Here is a 15017-nt window from a genome sequence, read left to right on the forward strand (position 1 = left end):
CACATACATTTATCCAAGCTCTCCATTTTGTCACTGTCCTTTTAATAACTTGGTGTATGCCCAAGAAAGCAATTAGCAAAATAGAGTGAGCTTATTACTGTATGACTGTGGAGCGTTGGTTGTTGGATTGATTTGCTCGGTCTGTACTTGGCATGCAGGACAGGAAGATCGCAGCTGAATTTCAGTGCTTGCTGGAAATGTGGTTTGTGGGGTCCTAAGTTGATACCTTAAGGCGAGGGTGAGCTGAGTCTTGTATAAACAGTTCCCCAGTTCCTGGTCCTTTAAGGCACCTCCTCTGCTGCCCTCTAACCTAGCATGATATGCACACATGAGGGGGGAGTTTCTGTGTGCACGTGTGTGTGCCTTGTAAACATCCTGGCAATTCCCTTTCAACTAAGCACAGCAGGTTTCAATGTTCCTAGAGTGACTAGGTAGACATGCATCTTCTACGTGTGATTTGCCTGTTTCTTCTGACCTGACACATCCTTGGAAAAGAGCAATTTCAAGAAAAGCCACTAGCTGGCTGTTTTTCAGCCTTAGGGGTTGTCCTACAAGCGGTCCTCGATGGAAGAGAGCTAAGGATGGTGAGGAACGGCAACTCCGCCTCAGGTCCAGACACACTCTTCCGTAACTGAGCTGGCGAACAGCCTGTTCTGAAAACCCACCCTCGTTTCTCATCCTCACAGGAGGAGCCTGGGACTGGGGGCTGTGTATATAAAATGAGAGAAGCATGTATTATACCACAAGGTGCTTTTTAATCGGTACCCCCCCAAGAAAAGGGAGTAGAGGTTTGGAATCACCCTTGAATTGAAACTGAGGATGGTATTTTCCATAGATGTTGATATTTCGTAGATTTTTTAAAAACTGGATATTTTCTTTAAAATTTTATTAGTGGCTAAAGGAGATGGCCCATTGAGAAATCTTTCTTCCCTCATAGAGAGAAATTTAGCCAGTCCCTACATGTGTTGGGGAGAAATAAGGAGTAACATGGATAGAAATCTCCAGAGGAACTTTCCAAATACAAAGACTTAAACTCATATAGGAAGCTGTCTCAGTCGTTTCTGATTGGTCCCCTGTCCTCTCCTCCCAGCTAAAACTTTGAGAACCCAAACACTTGGTCTGTTCAGTTGCTGTTTTGTATATGAATCAAAGTAAAGACCCTACCTAATACAGACAAAATACCACCAACACAAGAACTTTCTTGAACTGTGTTTTTAATCAAATTTAACTGATTTATGCCATCAAAATGGAAACCCCATTTTATTCATGTCAAAGCAAACAATCTCTGAATCACCAAGTATCATCAGATTTAGGGGTGGGAGTGGGGAGACTTGTCTCTGAATTTGTTGTAAACCTATTGAAGACAATGGTCAAGGGAAATAGCATCTGGAAAACATTAAAATCAGGGATGAGGCGCAGGGGCACAGTAGAAAAGGCAGGAGTTAAATACCAAGCGGCCAGGGCCAAGTCCCTTAATTGCTCTATGCCCGATTTCATCTCTAAAATAGAAATTAAAAGACCCACTCCCAGGACGTTAAGAATTAAATGCGATAATTAAAGTTCTTCATAAAGCTTGCTACATGAAAGATGCCATCATGTTTGAGTCCCACACACCATGCGCTTTCTTAGATATTCAAGTCTCTGTTATTTACTGTACTGTCTTAAGCAACAAAGTGGTTTCCTCAAGCACATCACAGTGTCACTAGAAGCTTGTTACACTTATTTAGAGTTTGTGGAGAAAAAGATGTCAGAATGAATCTGAGTTTGTGTGTTTATATTGTTAGCAATCATGTCACTCTGTAGTCTATTCTGGAAAAGTTATGGCTGGGAACTTCATATTTTATTTGATTGAAAAAATCAAGAATGGATAACTTGTGTCTGTCCCTGTGAAAATCAAACAAATCCAAATGACCCAAATCCTCCCCTTAAGAGTAATTATAGAACAATTCTAAGAGCTTTAGCAATTCCTGGGCTGCTTCGGGGATGGAACCGTCCTACTGAGAAGACTAGCATTGTCCTCTCAGCTTTGCCTTGACTTTGTTTTCTCAACACAGGAAGATCCTGGGCTTCGAATCCTATCTCTACCATATGCTAACTGGGTGATGTTGGGTAGTTCCTTTACCTCTCTGAGCCTAAGTGTCCTCATTTGTAAAACATGCAAAGAAATACATTCAGAATGCCATACATAGGGTGGTGGTGGTGATGATGATGATGATGATGATAACCAGACTGCACTTGTATTGTATTTACGACATCTAAGGCATTATCTAAGTGCATTATATACAGCAACACATTGTACATAGGGTAAATCAACAATATGTAACTCTTATGTGAATGCTAGTTGTTTTAAATATTGTGGGTTGGGGAGCTTTTGGTGACCACACTTGAGGGATTTGCTTTTATTACCATGCTCTACTTTAACCTGAAATGAGAAGACACAACCAGAAAAAAAGGACAGGTAAATAATGCTGATGCACAAACAGCAGAAATAGGGTTTTGAGAAGACAACAATTGTATTCCCTTCTCTATGGACCTCAAAGTGTGTACATAACTCCATCCCCCTGACAGGAAAGGATTCATCCAGCAAAATGGCTTCAGGACTAGAGGAACAAAATCCCAATCACAGTCAAAAAGAAACCATTCCAGACAGGACAGAGGGGATGGGGAGACCCATAGGAATGAGAGACCAGTGAGGTACGAGGAACCTTGCCTAATGTTCTCCGATGGACCTAATTTGGCACCTGACATGGGAGGGCCTTTATTGGGGTTATCTTACAAATTAGTAGAGCCACTTTCTTTTCCTAAAGGGTAATGTGCTTTGCCACATGCCATATCCTGTCCCTGAGTTGTCTGGTCATGTTTCCATGATGCAAACCCTGTTCATCCTTTAAAACTCAGTTTCAGTCAAGTCTTTCTAGAAAGACTTCCTCAACAACTCCAAAGATGGAGGTGTTATCATGAGTCACGTAAACCACAGTAACAGTGAGAAGAAGAAATGAGAGAGAAGCAGTAGTAAGTACCACAAAGCCTGTGGATCACTGGCTATGTGCTGAAGGCACTGGCCCCTCACACAATCTCTTGCGTCCGACACCGTTATCTCCATGTTATAGATGAGGAAACTGGCACACACCGCCTTGCCCAGAGCCACGGTTAGGAAAGTGGCAGAGCCAAGACTCAAGTCCAAACAGTCTAAATCAAAACTCAGTGCTCTTGCCCCTACATCGCACATTTCCTTCTGAGGATCAATGTGAGAATAGCCTTCAGGTTTACACTGAAACAGTCTATGTCCATGTCTGTCTCCTGGTGGCCCAGAGCAGCTTGGGCACGGGGATCCTACCCTCTTCATCTTAAGTCTCTGAAACCTGGTTTGTACAGAGCTTGACTGAGTAGACGCTCAAGAAATTCTTCTTAAATGAAGGACTGAATGGCAGAGTGAATGAATAAACTTACCTGTCTTCTTTCAACAATGCTCCTTTAAGAGGAGGAAACTTTTTTAAGCAAAATATCTTCCAATGACACCCAAAAGTAGAGCTGCTGGAAGTCTCCACACACACAGAGAGGTAAAAAATACACATTTTTCTAGCTCTTTACTTTTAGAAGTAAACCTTGCAGTGTTTTCCATTTGCTAGGCACAATTGCACTGTGTGTGTACATGGATAAAGGTACAGGTGCATCTGCATATTCCTCACAACAATCCTATGAGGTAGGTACTGTTACTGTCCTCGTGTGTTAAACATGAGGAAACCAGAACACAGAGAAGTTAGGTAACTTGTCCAAGGTCACACAGCTATTAAGTGCAAGGGCTAGGATTAGAATCCATGTAGTTCGGTTCCAAGGTACATGGCTAAGAAAGGGTTTTGCTCTATTTTGTGCCTTTTTATGTATTTATGGAGTTCTTATATTTCATGTTTTTGGCTTTCTCTTCTCAGCCCCTTTCACGTATTTAGAACCAACCCACTTTGGGCCCACGTCCAAACGCACTTCTACCCACAGTGTTCCCTGACTACTCATTTTCTCATTGTTACAAATACACACCTACATTGAAAGTCTTTCCCAAATGCACATTATGATTCTCTGTAACAAAATTATATTACATCACCTGAAGGGGTTATCGTAAGGATTAAGTGAGAGAGAAGCTTACATTGTTTGACACCGCTTTACCTTTAAAATTTGCTTTCCATTTTTACATACAATAAATGAACTGTCCCTGCTTTCATCTAAGGCCAGTGAGCCAGCCAGCCCTCCCCCTGTGAGCCGGATCCCCCCCCGCCCCGACCCCTACTCAAGCCCCTCACTCCTGCACTCGGCCCCTCTCCCTCTGCTATCACCAAGTCTTTCCTCTCCACAGGATCTTTTGTGGCGGTCCACAAACATACTGTAAATCATCTCACTTTAGGTAGTCATGTCCTGATCCTGTATCCCCCTCCAGCTGCTGCCTCATTCCCCACTCCCCTTTTCAGAAGAAGGCCTTGAAAGGGTCCTCTATACACAGTCACCCTGTCTTGCCCTCCAGTCTGCTCTTTCCATCCCTCCAGCAAAATGGCTCTAGTGAGAGTCACCGGTGATCACCTCATTGATGAATCCAATCATCCTTTGCCAGGTCTCTGCCACTACAGCTCTTAACAGTGTAGGCACAGATGATCAGTGCTTCCTTCTTGAGAGGGTTTCTTCTCTTGGCCTCAAGACCCATACTTTCTCTCTGTTTCCCTCTCCCTCACTGCTAGTCCTCCTCAGACTCCCCTGCTTGTTCCTTATCATCTTCCCAACCTGTAAATATTGGAGCCCAGGGCTTAGTCTTCTCCTTAATCTATGCTTGCTCCTAGGTGATCTCATGGTCTTAAGTATCATCTATTCAGTTTACATCTCTAGCTTCAACCTCTCCCTAAAATGCAGACTTGTACATCTAACTGCCTACCCAATATTTCCACTTGGACGTCCAACAGAGATTTCAAAACAGAGCTACTGATTTCCTCTCAAGAAAAACCTGTTGGTCCAGCATTTTTCTCCAGTTCAGTAAGTGAGAACTTTGTTCTCCTAATTACTCAAGCCAAAAACCTTGGAGTTGTCTTTGATTTCCTTCTGTCTCTCACATCCTTCTAATTCTACAATAAATTCTCTTGGGCTTAAACTCCTAAAAATTATCCAGAATCCAATCACATCTTATCACATCGATCACTCAAATGTTTCTTTATCAGAGGACTTTCCTGGCCTTCCTATCTAAAATAAAATGTCTCACCCCAGTGTTCATAGCAGCACTATTTACAATTGCCAAGCTATGGAAGCAATCTAAGTGTCCATCAACAGATAAGTGGATAAAGAAGATGTGGTACATATACACATAATTGAATACTACTCAGCCATAAAAAGGAGTGAAATCTTGCTATCTGCAACAACATGAATGGACTTGGAGGGTATTATGCTAAGTGAAATAAGTCAGACAGAGAAAGACAAATACTGTATGATATCACGTATATGTGAAATCTAAAAAAATACAACAAACTAATGACCATAACAAAAAAGAAACAGGCTCACAGATATAGAGAACAAATTAGTGGTTACCAGTGGGGAGAGAGAGGGGGAGAGGGGCAATATAGGGGTAGATACAAACTACTTTGTACAAAATAAGCTACAAAAAATATAAATAGAAAAATAAAAAATAAAATAATGTACAAGGGTATACTGTACAATACAGGAATATAGCCAATATTTTATAATAACTATAAATGGAGTATAACCTTTAAAAATTATGTATCACTATATTGTGCACCTGTAACATATTGTACATAAATTATACTTCAATAAAAAAGAAAAAAGGTTACAATGTAGCCAGATGGAAAAAAAATCTCTCCCTCACACACACATATACACAAACACACACTCCCCAGTTACTTTTACCCTGCTTTATTTTTACTCCATAGCACTTATCTTTACCTGACATGTTATATATCCATTTACTTATTTGTCACCAGTCTTGTCATGCTATAGAATATAAGCTACATGAAAGCAAAGGCATTCTCTGTTTTGTTCATTTCTGTGTCTCCAGTACTTAGAAGAGTTTCTAGCCCATGGTAAGCATGGCATAGATGCTTATTGATTGAGTGAATGGATGTGAATCAACATTTATATGAAGTCTTAGTGATAACGTGGAAAGAGTGAGCTCTGAAACAAGATGAACCTGAGTTCCAATCTCAGAACTGATAATTACCAGCTGGGTGACCTTCAGTTACTTACCTGGTATATTTCCTTCTCTAATAATAACATGTCCAAGTATTATCATGAAGGTGAAAAAATAATGTTGGTAAACACCTAGCATGATGCCTGTGAATATTCAGTGAACTGGACTTAATGTTATTATTTTTTGCATCCCACACTGCATTTCCACAGCTGTCACATATAGGCATTAAGGTTCCATGTGGATTGAATTTTTTGCCTATCTACATAGCTAGCATTGTTTGTGGGTTTGTTATGTGCCAGACTCTACCTTAAATACTTTATAGTTCCTACCTCACATAAATCTCACAAAAACATCACAAGTATTGGTGCGTATTCTCACTTTACAGATGAGGGAACAAGGCATCGAATTATATAGTAACTTACTCAAAACCACACAGCTAATATGTGGTAGATCAGGGTTTGCACCCAGACTACCTGACCTCCAGCAGCCAGGCTCTTAGCTGCCCCATACCACTGCCCACAATATTCAGGCACTGTTCTCAGCACATGGAAACTGCAAAGATAGAAAAGATTCATCCCTATTTTAAGAAACTAAAGGAGAGAGAAAGGCATAGGCACACAACCCTAACAGTAGGTTTTAGCCCTGGCCGTGCATGAGAATCAGCTGTGGCAAAGGCATGGGGCTGTCTCCGCCCCAGATTCTCTGGAAGTTGGCCCCAGGAATCCTGGTTATTAAAGTTCCCCCAGGTGAATCTTAGGAGCAATCAGAGGCCAGAAGCTGAGTCTGTGATAAACAGCCATGAAGGAGGAACATATTCAGAGCTCAAGGGAAGAGCCCTGGGAGAAAGAGGTTGATCAGTTGTGGATCCCTTTGAAATGACAGACTAAAATCCTGCCACTGAGAAGAGGTTGCTTTTGGTCAAGATATCTGGCAGATAAGCGGCTGTCCTGGGAAGATTCAAGGTCAGTGTCATACTCTTAAACATTCAGTGAACCTCTACTGTGCGTTTGTCGGCTTCATGGTATCTATGAGTTTGCTTCAAGATGTTTTATTCAAGTATTGGCTAAACCATCTACCTAATATAGAGAAAGTTATTCAATCTGGGGGGGCTTTAGTTTTGACATCTATAAAAAGGAGGATAAACATAATGCACATACCAAAGTGTTGCTTTGGTGAGTAAATGTGATAATTCATACAAAGTGAGTAGTGTGGTACCCGTGCAATTTAAGAGTTAGCTGTTGTTATTATTAATATGATTCATATTAGTGGAAACCCCTGAAATCAACTCCTGCCTTGAGTGCTTTGATATGATGTGGTGACGGGAAAAATCCTGGGTCAGTCGTCTGGACTAGGCTCTAGTTCTCTTCTGACATTGCTGTCTCTTGTGCAAATGGCTAATCCTGCTGTGCCTCAAACGGCAATATAAAAAAACCTGGTGGTGCTGGTGTGAAATTAAATGAGAGGTGCTTTGTGAAGTAGGTCCCCCTCTTGAGTCTCCACATATAAAATCACCTCACAGGGAACGGTAACCCCATTTTCAGGAGTTGCTAATAAAAATCCATAAGGAATTTGACAGTGGGTAAGAAATAGGAAGGACAGCAAATAATGTTTAAATAAAAGCCAACCGGGCTCCAGGCACTCTGCATGTATTATTATCACATGGAGATAATTAGCACAACAATTCTGCCAGGAAAGAAGCCTGGCCAGGTGAAGATACTGATGGAGGACTCGTGAGATGAGATATTTAGTTGGAAAAGACTTTGGCTTTGGAATCTGATAAACCAGAGTTCCTAACATGACTTCAAGTTATTTATCCTCTGAGTGTCTGTTTTCTCAATGGTGAAATGGAAGTAAATAATGTTGCCTTTTCATGTTTATTGTAAGGATTAAAGGTATCGAGCAGCATGTGCTGGTAGCCACTTAATGGACGATCCCTGTACTTGCTGTGACAGAATGTTTGTCCAGGTCTCACCAGTGGTAACACCAGGCTGGTCTGATTGCAAATCCTGGGTTCCTTCCATTTCTTCATGCTCCCATCAGAAAAAGCTTCCTTTTTTCATTCTTTGATCCTTTCAACCTGTATCACCTTTTCTGGTGCTTGCCTGTAATGTACACTTGTCAGTGTTGTTCTGATTTGTGTTTCTGAATTCATTATTTGTCTTTGGTACTTGTGCCCCAAGGCAATTCCTTCATTTTGACTCAATTTTATAAATCTAATAGAGAAATCACTGGCGGTGAAATCATCACTGTTGTTAGAGTCTGGCCCGTTAGTTTTCTGAGTCATTGTTTCTTCACTGGCAGATTGAGCTGGGAGAAAAGATGGGCCAAGATGGCCAGGGCCTTTGTCTTCACAAGTGTCTGCAACAGCACAGTTAGTAGGGAAAGCAAATGGGAGACAAATAAATTCAAAGATGCGCCTGAAAGCCCTCTCTGAATCCTATTGTTGATATGTGGGAATGTCACTTACCTGAAAATGTTAGGAGCAAATTCATTAGTCAGTGAACCTCCTTGCAAGAGACATCATTAATTTATTTTTTCATTTATTTAAAAAATACAAACACTTAAAGAATATAGCTGTTATATGTCAAATATTGGCTGGGTAATGGGTTCACTGGTGGTAAAAATAAATGTGGTTCATGCCCTGATGGAAGACAAATAAACTAATCAAATGAATATAAACTGTGGCAAATGCTGCAATGGAGAGGACATGGAACTAGGGCAAGGTCTAACAGGGGTTTGTAATGCGCAGGAAGACCAGGACACTTTCCCTGAAGAAGTGTCACTTGAGCTGAGATCTGAAGGATGAGTAAAATTTAACTAGGCAGAATAAGAGAGAGAATCTTCCCTGCAAAGGGGAGAGCATGTTTTCAAGGTCTTGTCACCAGAGGGACATGGTGAATGTGAGGTCCTGAAGGAAGGCCAGTGTGGCTGGAGCACAGAGACCAAGAAGGAGTTTGGAGGAGACTGAGGCTATGAGTTCTGTGACCCTGCATGTTCTGTGTTGTGAATGATGGAGTTTGGTTTTGATCCAAAGACCAAGTGGAAATTATGGAAGGGTGTGAACTTGGGGAAAGAAGCCTGGCCATATTTGTAGCATGAGAAGACTGTTCTGACTGCTGTAATAATAGAGTAGAGAGGCTAAGAGGGGGTGGACATATTTTAAGGAGTTGGCCACTCAAAACAGAGATACATGGTTGCTTTGCTTGAAGCAGCCCCTATTGTTGTAGTGCTGTAGACTTGTAGGTGGTTCTAAGTACGCCCCAAATTCCTCAAGTTGCATGTGTGTCTTATTAAAAGTCTTGTGAACACGGAAACCTGGCCATTGGCTTGACATCCAGACAAAGAAATTGTTATTCTAAATGAGCAATGTCAGGAACACACCAGGCTGTGTTTTGAAGAAGCAGTAAATATTCCAGGCATTGAAAAATAGAGTGCGTTTCCTCTTCCAGACACAGCACTTGCAAAGCACGATATTTAGAAGGAAGAGAAAGGCTGTCTTAGGACAAAACCACTAAGAATGTTTTTATATCATGTTATTCAACAAAATAGCTGCTATATCCAAACCTCTGGAGGGAACAGTACATATGCTCAGCTGTGTATATTTATATATAAACAGCAAGGTGGCCCTCTCAGGGGACTGTTGGCCAAAAGTCAGTCTTAGGAGCAAAGGTTAGGAAGCCACATCCTAACTTAATTATAAATTCATTCTTTCATGGTCCTCTAACCCAGATGATAGAATGTCTAAGCTTGTGGTGGGAACCCCAAATGTAACATTCTGCAGGAGCCAAGTAGGTACCATTAACCACAAAGGCATGATATTGGCTATCATGGAGTGTATCACTGTGTGTTCCAGCCCTGCCTAAAGGCAACACAATTTAGTTACAGACCACCTGTTTTCATCCCATTGGAAAGAATCACAGAATTTCCATTTGGGAGAAGACCTCTGATTCAGGGACATTCACAGGGTCCATGAACCCCCTCACAGCTATGTTCCTGATAACATAGCTATGAAAAGCTTACTTCCTGCCCACGCTGCCCATTTAACTTCAGGAGAGTGCTGACCATGCCTCCATCTTTTTTTTTTTTTTTTTTTTGCTGTATGCGGGCCTCTCACTGTTGTGGCCTCTCCCGGTGCGGAGCGCAGGCTCCAGACGCGCAGGCTCAGTGGCCATGGCTCACGGGCCCAGCCGCTCCGTGGCGTGTGGGATCTTCCCGGACCAGGGCACGAACCCGTGTCCCCTGCACCGGCAGGCGGACTCTCAACCACTGCGCCACCAGGGAAGCCCATGCCTCCATCTTTAAGTTGAGCTGAAATCTGTTTCTCAGAACCATCAAGACAATTCTCCACGTGCACGAGGATGGTTTACATGCCGTGTACAGGCTTAAGATTGCCGTTCCCTCTTACTGTGATGTTCTTCGCCCAACCCCACTATTCTCTCTCTCACTTCTTTTAAGGTTTTGCACAAATGTCATCCTTCAGATAGGCCTTCCTGCCTACCATCTCTGAAAGGACACGCCTCCCCGCACTCAACCTTGGTTTTACTTCGTAGATTTGCTCACTGCTTCAGGTGTTAGATGTTTGAGTTTGTTTATCGTCGTTTCCTCTCACTAGACCATTAGCTCTATGAGAGCAGGTACTTTGAGCCTTTGCTCCCCACTGGACCTGGCACATAGGTGATGATAAATGGTGGTAGGAAACAAATGATGAATCATCGTGGCTGGCAACAAGAACAGGCGAGATTTTGACCTCCCTTCCGCTAACACAGTGGTTCCCAAATGCTAGCATACATAAGATTAACTTGAGTGATTAGTTTAAAATGCAGATCTGGGGGCTCACACACTCTCTGCTGAAATTCTGAATCAGGAGAGCCAGAGTGGAGTCCAAGAACCCCCATTTCTAAGCCGCACTCCAAAACCTGTTGAGGAAGAAACCTCAAGTGCAGTAATTCAAGAAACACTGTCCTAGGATAACAGAGTATAGATGATATAGGCAACACCACTGAATGTCACATGGTTTCCTTCCTCCCTCCATATCTAGCCCAAGATGCAGAAACTCTAGATTTAGCCTCAGGGAGGGATGCTGCTCAAGACAAGGGGGTTAGGTGCCCTGCTTGTAAACACCCTGATTCTAAATCTCAGTTGGAGACTGCATGACTACAGACCTGCCAACGATGGGTCTTAGAGGGGAACTCGGAAGCAAAGCGTCAACATTCATCTCCTCCACTGCCTGAGCACACAGAGCCGTTTTCCAAATGGCTGCTGCAGCCTGTGAGTGGGGCAGGGCACCACCTTGGTCCTGGCAATTTGTGTCAAACCAGATGGATAGCTAGAGCTGGGAGAGACAGGGCAGCCATGTTCAGAGCCCTGCCCTCCACCTGGCAGAGAGATGAAGTGAACCATCCAAAAGCACACAGCTAGTTAGTGTCAGAGCTGAGACTGACACACAGCCTGTGGCTTCACTGCAGTGTTTTGGCCTCAGTACCCCCTTTGAAAGTGGTTTGACAGTTCCTAACAATCCTGTGGATATGTTAGAATGACAGGCTGATCTGAGTAGAGACTCTATATGGAAGTCCACGGAGAAAGCCCTCCAGGATACCCTGTAAAGAGTTTCCTTCCTTTCACACAGCAGACTTGTGTCTTGATAAGCCCTCAGGAGAGAACCAGCTTTGAGGTACTTTTCAGTGGCTGAGCGAGGTATGTATAATGAATGGGGCTATTACTTTATAGTTTTTAAAAGGAAGCTAATTTTTATTTGAAATTGGCCCTATTTACACACAGAGTCAGCTGAAAAGACTATTATCTGGTATTAAGCTTTCAAGAGTACTCTCATAAGTGCTATCTTCCCCACATTGGGTACCTAATAAGGTTGCTCAGGACCAGGGTATATAACATGTGTTTCTCCATACTGTGCCTCTTCAGTGCCACTAAGTGATGGGCTGAACTTGACTGTGTAGAGCTCAGCTGGGATTATGGGGCAGTCAAATATTGCCTGAACCAATTCTCTTCCAATGTCTCCTACTCCCATCTCAGACATGCCACTGTGCCAGCTTGCATTTTCCTCTTCCCCGTCTCACTGACCCAAGCGAAGTTGGTTGTACATGCTGGGAACAGCTTCCTCCAAATTCACTTCATTTGTACTCATTTCCAGTCTTCTGTTTGGAAATTGTATTTTTGGCTCCCATTCAGATAAAGTCAAACTGAGATGATAAATGGAAACGATCCTCTGTGTGAAGCAGTGGCCAAGGCTTTAGTTACAATTTTCTATTGATCCTCAGACATGCTCTGGGCATCGTACAAAATTATTTTTTTGATACAGCACAGACCTCAGTGAATTGATTAAAGTTTGAGGCTCCCAGGGATACCCAACCTTCATTTTATAGAACCACTTCCCCAGCAAGACCCAGTTTTACAATGTGAAAGAAGAAAGGCATCTTCCACTCTATATATTTTAGCTCCTTAATAGAAATATAGATCAATGGAACAGGATAGAAAGCTCAGAGATAAACCCAGGCACATATGGTCACCTTATCTTTGGTAAAGGAGGCAAGAATATACAGTGGAGAACAGACAGCCTCTTCAATAAGTGGTGCTGGGAAAACTGGACAGATACATGAAATTAGAACACCCCGTAACACCGTATACAAAAATAAACTCAAAATGGATTAAAGACCTAAATGTAAAGCCAGACACTATAAAACTCTTAGAGGAAAACATAGGCAGAACACTCTATGACATAAATCACAGCAAGATCCTTTTTGACCCACCTCCTAGAGAAATGGAAATAAAAACAAAAATAAATAAATGGGACCTAATGAAACTTAAAAGCCTTTGCACAGCAAAGGAAACCATAAACAAGACCAAAAGACAACCCTCAGAATGGGAGAAAATATTTGCAAGCGAAGCAACTGACAGAGGATTAATCTCCAAAATATACAAGCAGCTCATGCAGCTCAATATCAAAAAAACAAACAACCCAATCCAAACATGGGCAGAAGACCTAAATAGACATTTCTCCAAAGAAGGTATACAGATTGCCAACAAACACATGAAAAGATGCTCAACATCACTAACCATTAGAGAAATGCAAATAAAAACTACAATGAGGTATCACATCACACTGGTCAGAATGACCATCATGAAAAAATCTACAAACAATAAATGCTGGAGAGGGTGTGGAGAAAAGGGAACCCTCTTGCCTGTTGGGAATGTAAATTGGTATAGCCACTATGGAGAACAGTATGGAGGTTCCTTAAAAAACTACAAATAGAACTACCATATGACTCAGCAGTCCCACTACTGGGCATATACCCTGAGAAAACCATAATTCAAAAAGAGTCATGTACCACAATGTTCATTGCAGCTCTATTTACAATAGCCAGGACATGGAAGCAGCCTAAGTGTCCATCGACAGATGAATGGATAAAGAAGATGTGACACATATATACAATGGAATATTACTCATCCATAAAAAGAAAGGAAACTGAGTTATTTGTAGTGAGGTGGATGGACCTAGAGTCTGTCATACAGAGTGAAGTAAGTCAGAAAGAGAAAAACAAAAACTGTATGCTAACACGTATATATGGAATCTACAAAAAAAAAAAAAGTTCTGATGAACCTAGGCGCAGGACAGGAATAAAGACGCAGACATGGAGAATGGACTTGAGGACTCGGGAGAGGGGGAAGGGTAAGCTGGGACAAAGTGAGAGAGTGGCATGGACATATATACCATATATACCAAATGTAAAACCGATAGCTAGTGGGAAGCAGCAGCATAGCACAGGGAAATCAGCTCGGTGCTTTGTGACGACCTAGAGGGATGAGATAGTGAGTGTGGGAGGGAGGTACAAGAGGGAGGGGATATGAGTATATATGTATACGTATAGCTGATTCACTTTGTTATACTGCAGAAACTAACACAACATTGTAAAGCAATTATACTCCAATACAGATGTTTAAAAAATTAAAATTAAAAACATAAAAAAAATAAACTGGGCTCCCAAAGCTTCTTACTTAACAGGGTAAATAACTGAAATAAGGTAGGTTCCAGGCAGCTGGAACAGTGTCTGGGACTTAGCAGGGACTCAATATACATTAGCTCTATTGTGGTCTTCCACCTGCCTTTCTCCCCAGACGCAACTGAGTGTTGGCTCGTTTATTGGTCCATTTATTCAATATTTCTTGTGTACCTACAATGTGTTTATTATGCGTTTATCATGGTTTATCATGGTTCTAGACACTGAGTATCTAGGGGTATACAGATAGATGTATCCCTGCTCTCATGGCCTTCGGTTCTGTCAGGGGAGATAGGTGATAAACCATTAAAGGCATCAGACCCCCAAATAAGATGGGAGTGAAAACAAAACAAGACCAAAATAAGGAGATTCAGATAACGTTTAAATGATGACCTTGCATATTACCTAACTATAGAAATACCCTCCAAATTGGTCTGCTGGCAAATAAGCTTCCTATCTGGTCTCCTTGGCAGCCCTCAGAACATTCACAGCTCATTTGGGTGCCTATTGGCCAGTATTTCTCAGGCCTCTGGTGCAGATCTCTCCTTCTCCATCTGGTGCTCTAATTCTGCACAGAATGGTGGGCTGACGCTGCCAGTAGCATGATCTTCTGTAGAAGGAAAGCCCTCTGGGAGGTGAGGCTGCAGAACCCAGGGAGAGCATGAATTCATTCACATGTTTTTAAAGCCTCTGTGAGGGATCAGGCAGGGTTCAGGCTCCAGAGAAATTTCAGGAAGGAAACAAAGCAGCTTCTGCCCCTGACCTTGTGGTGCTTGCATTCTGGTTGGGCAAGCAGGTAACCATATGTAGACATCAATAACCAGGAACAT

The 15017-nt window shown here is 42.2% G+C and overlaps 1 protein-coding gene across 3 annotated transcripts in view; it reads left to right on the plus strand.

Moving 5' to 3' along the window:
- PPP2R2B (protein phosphatase 2 regulatory subunit Bbeta) overlaps positions 1-15017 on the plus strand; it is a gene marked incomplete at both ends in the record, with an annotated part of 453825 nt that overhangs the window by 26435 nt on the left and 412373 nt on the right. The gene's annotated exons all lie outside the window — the stretch shown is intronic.

The sequence above is a fragment of the Hyperoodon ampullatus genome (genome assembly GCF_949752795.1).
Source record: "Hyperoodon ampullatus genome assembly, chromosome: 4".
Classification (NCBI taxonomy): Eukaryota; Metazoa; Chordata; class Mammalia; order Artiodactyla; family Ziphiidae; genus Hyperoodon; species Hyperoodon ampullatus.